Source organism: Oryctolagus cuniculus, chromosome 2, assembly GCF_964237555.1.
Source record: "Oryctolagus cuniculus chromosome 2, mOryCun1.1, whole genome shotgun sequence".
Classification (NCBI taxonomy): Eukaryota; Metazoa; Chordata; class Mammalia; order Lagomorpha; family Leporidae; genus Oryctolagus; species Oryctolagus cuniculus.
The window spans coordinates 155,107,873-155,113,872 of record NC_091433.1 but is presented as its reverse complement, the minus strand read 5'-3'; positions in this window follow the sequence as shown (position 1 = coordinate 155,113,872).

Sequence of the window (6,000 nt, the reverse complement as noted above, 5' to 3'; positions counted from 1 at the left end):
AAAATGAATATAAAGAAAGAAAGTTAGCTTCCTTGTTATTCTCAACTGTGCACCAATGACACATTTTCCTGAATGGCTCAACTTCCTGATTTTACCTTAAAAAAAAAAATTTATTTATTTGAAAGGTAGAGTTACAGAGAGGCAGAGGCAGAGAGGGTTTCCATCCGCTGGTTCACTCCCTAGATGGCCACAACAGCCGGAGCTGGGCCCCTCCCTCAGACACATCTCCCTTTATCCCTACCCTGCAGAGGCTCCTCCCCCCAGTTCCTCACTGGTTGAGACACTTAGGAGGTACAATCTAAACCGGGGTGCTTAAGGCAGGAGGAGGGAAGGGGAAAGATGGGTGTTGCGGGGCGGATCTAGGACACGGGAGGCGGAGTTACATTGCGGCATCATCAAGGCTCCAGGCACTGAGAGGGGAGATCACAGTGCAAGGAGCATCTGGTGGCTACAGATTATGGAGTGGCTGAAGGTTACAACGATAACAAATGGTGCAGGGTTTGCAGAGCTAGCTCAGCAGCTGACCTACTTTGGGGTTTTGCAACAACCCTCTAACCTACATGCTAACAGATGGCTGCCCTGGATCTCCCACGTGGGTGGCAGAGACCCAAGTACTGGAGGCAACTTCCGCTGGCTTCCCAGGCACATTGGCAGGGAGATGGATTGGGAAGTGGAGCAGCTGGAACTCAAACTAGTGCTCATATGGGATGCCAGCACCACAGGCAGTGGCTTAAGCTGCACCACAACACTGGCCCCAGATTCCCTTGCTTAGCTACTTAGTTTCTCAGTTTTTCTTTATGCATGAGGGATTTTCCCAGAAGGTAAAGGCTGGTGGGGAGGACAACTTCCTCTCCGCTCTCATGCTCAGATACCAGGCGCCTGGGAGTCAAACTGAGAAAAGACCGAGAAAAGACCGATTGGCGAGTTTGTTTCAGCAGGCAGCGCTCATACACACACAGGAGTGCTCCGTGATGGGTAACTGAGTGGGGCGGCCCAAAGTCTGGGCCTTGATCTGCCTAAATTAGCAGGGGAATGGTGGTGGGAGAAAAGCCCCAGTGGGGAAAATGAGCTGGCTTCTCACAGAAAGACAGATGAGTTTTTAGAACAAGGTGGAGAGAGAGAAGCATGTGATGTTTCTGCAGGTGCATGTGGCCCTTCTGTCTTCTTCACAGCCAGGAAATGCCCGCAGGGATAGGGTTCCTGGAGGCTTACTCTCTCCTGGGAGAAGAAGCTGCCCAAACTGGGATTTGGGGGCAGTCCTCCTTTCTTAGAAGTTTGTGCTGTTAGTTACAGGAGGCTCTGAGAAGGCTTCTTTCCCCATCTGTTAAATTTCAAATGTCTTCAACTTAAAATAACCTTTATACCAAACCAGGGATTCCCAGTGGGTCCCCACAGGGCTTGGCCAGTCCCAGTACTCTCTGGCTCACCGTGAAATGACAAATGGCAGACAACCTGAGGCATGTCACAGGACCACACGCATGCCTACTGGTGTTGGGGCCGCACCTCTGAGACCACAGCTCAGGGTTGGCGACTCGATGAGGTGCTCCTGATCTAGGGTCACATGTTCAGAGGAGGGGCGTGGGACCTCAGCTGAGCTGATGTGCTATTGCTGTTGGTAAAGGGAGGTGGACAAGAGCATGGCAGGGGGCAAGAACAGTGTGAGGGGAAGAAGAGGATTTCTGCCAATGGGGAATGCAGTAGGTGCCTGCCAGCATTTTCATCTCTCCTCTCATTCCCTCTTCCCGGTAACCGTGCAAGGCAGGTGTTGGGCACTGCCCTCTTACCAGATTAGGAGAGAGAGGCTCCAACACAAAGAATTGACCCAGGGAGACCTGAACAGGCGGTTGCTAGGATTGAAACCCAGTTTGTGTGTCTCAGAGTGGGCCCGATCCCAGAACACTGAAGGCACAGGGCAGAAGCCAATGGCTTGGGAAGCAAGATCGGGGCTGGAAATCAGCAGGTGAGACCATGTTCATTGGGAAGGAGGCTGTGGGAACTTAGACAGGCACCTGACAGTTCCATCCGGGATGGCTCTGGAGAGCCAGAGAAGTGCCTGTGCTAGCCCTCTCCCCTCCCCACCAGCAGTGTCATTTGTGGTCTGGGATAAGAATGGAAGTTAGGGGCTGGCATTGTGGCATAGCAGCTAAAGCTACCGCCTGCAATGCCACGATGCTGGCATCCCAAATGGGCATCAGTTCAAGAGTCGCCTCCTCTACTTCCGATCCAGCTCCCTGCTAATGTGTCCGGGGAGGCAGAGGAAGATGGCCTAAGTTCTTGGGCCCTTGCCACCCAAGTGGGAGATCTGGAAGAAGCTCCTGGCTTCAGTCTGGCCCAGTTCCAGCTGTTGCAGCCATCTGGGGAGTGAACCAGCAGATGAAAGACCTCTCTCTGTCTCTTCCTCTCCCCTACCCTCCGTAATTCTGCCTTTCAAATAAGTAAAATAAATCTTAAACAAACAAACAAACAAACAAAAAAACAAAAAAAACCAGAAGTTGCCAGGAGACCTAGCTACAGGGTGGGAAGTAGGCTGCAGGACTTCCTTCTGCCTAAGTGGTCTCTGCTCCCCCTGCCAGCCTTGCACAGGGGCCACCAGCCCTTAGGTCCTCTGGGGAGCACTCAGGCACCTCGATCTGCTGTCCCTGCTGTCTGAAAGGCAGGCTACAGTGTCCTCCACTTCTGCCTGGCTCCCACAAAGTGCATCCCCTCATCTTTTCTGAGGATGAAAAGTAAAAATGAGCCAGAACGGAGAAATTTGAAAGAAGCCCTGCCATTCATCCAGGGGTGACAACAGATATGGCCAGCCACAAAGTCACGGACACACTGGCGCCACCCAGTGGCTGTGTCCTGGCTCTCAGTCATTGCACAGACCTCGTTCTCCACACCTCAGACTTCAGAGCATGCAGCCCCACGGCTTGTCTGCAGTGCAGGCCTTTCTTGAACAGAGAAGCAGCCTCCATGTGCATGCCGGGTGTGCAGCGTTAGATAAGGGATTTGGGGACACATTAACCCTGCGCTGTCTGAGGAGACGGGGTCTCGGATCCACTTGGTAGCTGACTTTAAACACAGCTTTGCTTTCACCTTGCAAAACTCCGAGCTCCACCCTCCCCCCAAGCATGTAGCAACTGTGTATTTTCTTTGCTGAGGCCACCTGTTCCTCCTCCAACCGTGTGTTTCCTTTGCTTAGCAGAGGGCCACCGTTCCTCCCCCGTCTTCCTCCTGTCCGCAGGTCCCATACCCTGGCTTTGTCAGATTATAGGCTTGCCCCTGGTGACCCTGGGCTGCTTGGGCTGGAACAGGACCTTCACAAAGCATCCTCTCCCTTTTCTCCAGCCTTGACATTATCTCCCAACGCCTTGGACAAAGAATGTTGGGCCAGCCTGTTCCTGTGAGAGACAGAGGGAGGAACACAGGACACTGTGCTCTTCTGTAAAATGCTTGGGGATTTCTTTCTATAACCCTGTATCACTTACGGAGTGTTCATGGCACGCCAGGCACTGGGCAAAGGGCTTTATGCCATGGCCCCCATTTGACAGATGTGGAGACTGAGGCATATGTTAAATAACTTGTGCAACAAAGTCATATGGTTAGGAAGTGTTAGGTGGCTCAACAGATGTTAGCCTGCATGTGCAAGAGGGACCAAAGAATTTAAAGAACATGAATTTCTGTGCGACAGAACAAGGAGCCAAGCCCTAGAAGCAGAGCAGCAAGCACACCAACAGTACTTGCTCTTGTTCCGAAGCCCTGTTAGATGGGTTTCGGGCCTCTTCCTGGGAGCAGGGGCACTGTTAAAAGTCTGATTAGGATTCTGGGAGGATTTTCAGGAACTCCACAGCCAGAAACGCCCCACCCTCAATTTCCCAGAAGAGAGAGCAGGGGAGGAAAAACAGGGACCATGCTCAATGTCCATAAAAACTGCAGTCCAAACAGACCACGTGCTCACTTCTCTCCTGTGACACCTGCCTGATCTATCAGGTGCATTTCTCTTTATCAACCTTTGCTCTCCATCTTACCCAGAATTCTTTCTTGTGGGAAGACAAGCACCTCTGAGCAGCCACCTCTGTTCATAGAAGCAGCTCTGGATGGGTGGCATGTGGGGGCAGGGCTGGTACTGACAGAGCCAGCCAGCAAACTTAGTAAGCACACCATTACACTTACTGTTGCACTGCTTCTCTCCCTGACTCCACCCAGCCTTTATTTTATTTTAAATATTTATTTCTTTGAAAGGCAGAGTTACAGAGAGGGAGGAGGAGGAGGAGAAGGAGGAAGAGAGAGAGAGAGAGAGAGGTCTTCCATCTGCTGGTTCAATCCCCAGTTGGCTGCAATGGCCAGAGCTGTGTGCCGATCTGAAGCCAGGAGCCAGGAGCTTCTTCCAGGTCTCTCACATGGGTGCAGGGGTCCAAGGATTGGTCATCTTCTGCTATTCCAGGCCATAGCAGGGAGCTGATTAGGAAGTAGAGTAGCCAGGACTTGAACTGGTGCCTATATGGGATCCTGGCACCACAGGTGGCAGTTTTACCTGCTACACCACAGTGCTGCCCCCCCCCCCCCTTCTTTTAAAGATTTAGGTACTGGGCCGGTGCTGTGGCTCAGTGGGTTAACACCCTGGCCTGAAGCGCCAGCATCCCATATGGGCGCCGGTTCGAGACCCAGATGCTTCACTTCCGATCCAGCTCTCTGCTGTGGCCTGGGAAAGCTGTAAAAGATGGCCCAAATGCTTGGACCCCTGCACCTATGTGGGAGACCCTGAGGAAGCTCCTGGCTCCTGGCTTTGGATCGGCACAGCTCCGGCTGCTGCAGCCAACTGGGGAGTGAACCATCGGATGGAAGACCTCTTCTTCTCTCTCTGTCTCTGACTTTCAAATAAAAATAAATAAATATTTTTAAAAATTTAGGTATTTATTTGAAAGGCAGAGTGAGAAAGAGGGAGAGACAGAGATATCTACCATCTGCTATTTCACTCCCCAAGTGGCCACAATCACTGGGGCTGGGACAGACCAAAGTCGGGAGCCCAGAACTGAATCCAGGTCTCCTACATGGATGACAGGGACTGAAGTACTTGGACCATCATTTGCTGCCTTCCCAGCTACATTAGCAGGAAGCTGGGCCAGATGTGGAGGAACCAGGACTCACTCTGGCACTCCCACATGGATGCTGGCATCCCAGATGGGGCTTCGACCTGCTGTACCCAGTGTTGCCCTCCTCCCCCAGTACTACTTTTTTCACCATGTCTCCTAGGCCAAAAGAGTTCTGTTGACCATTATCCAACCTAATGAACATTATGTCTTTAAAATTTTGCCGCTATTTGAAAATATATGTGTATATATAAAATTTTTTTTATTCCATACTTAAAAGGAATGGCATGTGTGTGTCAGTGGGTACTGCCAGTGAAAGGCAGAGTAGTAAGAGTAAGGATAACTTTTTTTTATTCACGTATGCCCACAGTTCACAGGGAGAAATGTGATTCCCAAGGCTGTTAGAATTTGGAGCTTGTCTGCCTTAGTAGGAGAAGGGAAGATTTCTCTGGGAAGAATAAATGAGTTTCAGGGAGTAGAGGAGAGATAAGAAAGTTGGAGCCTCCCCCCCCCCCCCCATCTGTGCAGGTGCAAGTGGTCTCTATCTTTTTCCTGGCAGTAAAACTCCCCAGAGAGGGGATTTATGGCAGCCAACTCCCAGAAGCTTCTGCCATTACTCAGATAAGGGAAGCTTCGAAAAGGTTTCTCCCTGCATCTGTGTTTCTCCCTGCAAATGTGTTGCATTTAAGTCTTCATACCAACTCTGGGGTTCTGGGTGGTCCTCTCATGACATATACAACTTCCTACTTGTTTAACTCAGTTAAGTTTAGGGGAGGTAAACTTATCTTTACGCAAGAAAGAATTCAGGTGTGAGACTGACAGCGCAGTAATAAGGTTTTGAGGGGACAGGGTATCCGTCGGAATGGAAGGGACAGACAGTGGAAGGAGAGGATACACCTGACAGGCCAGGCGGGCGGCTCAGCAGAGA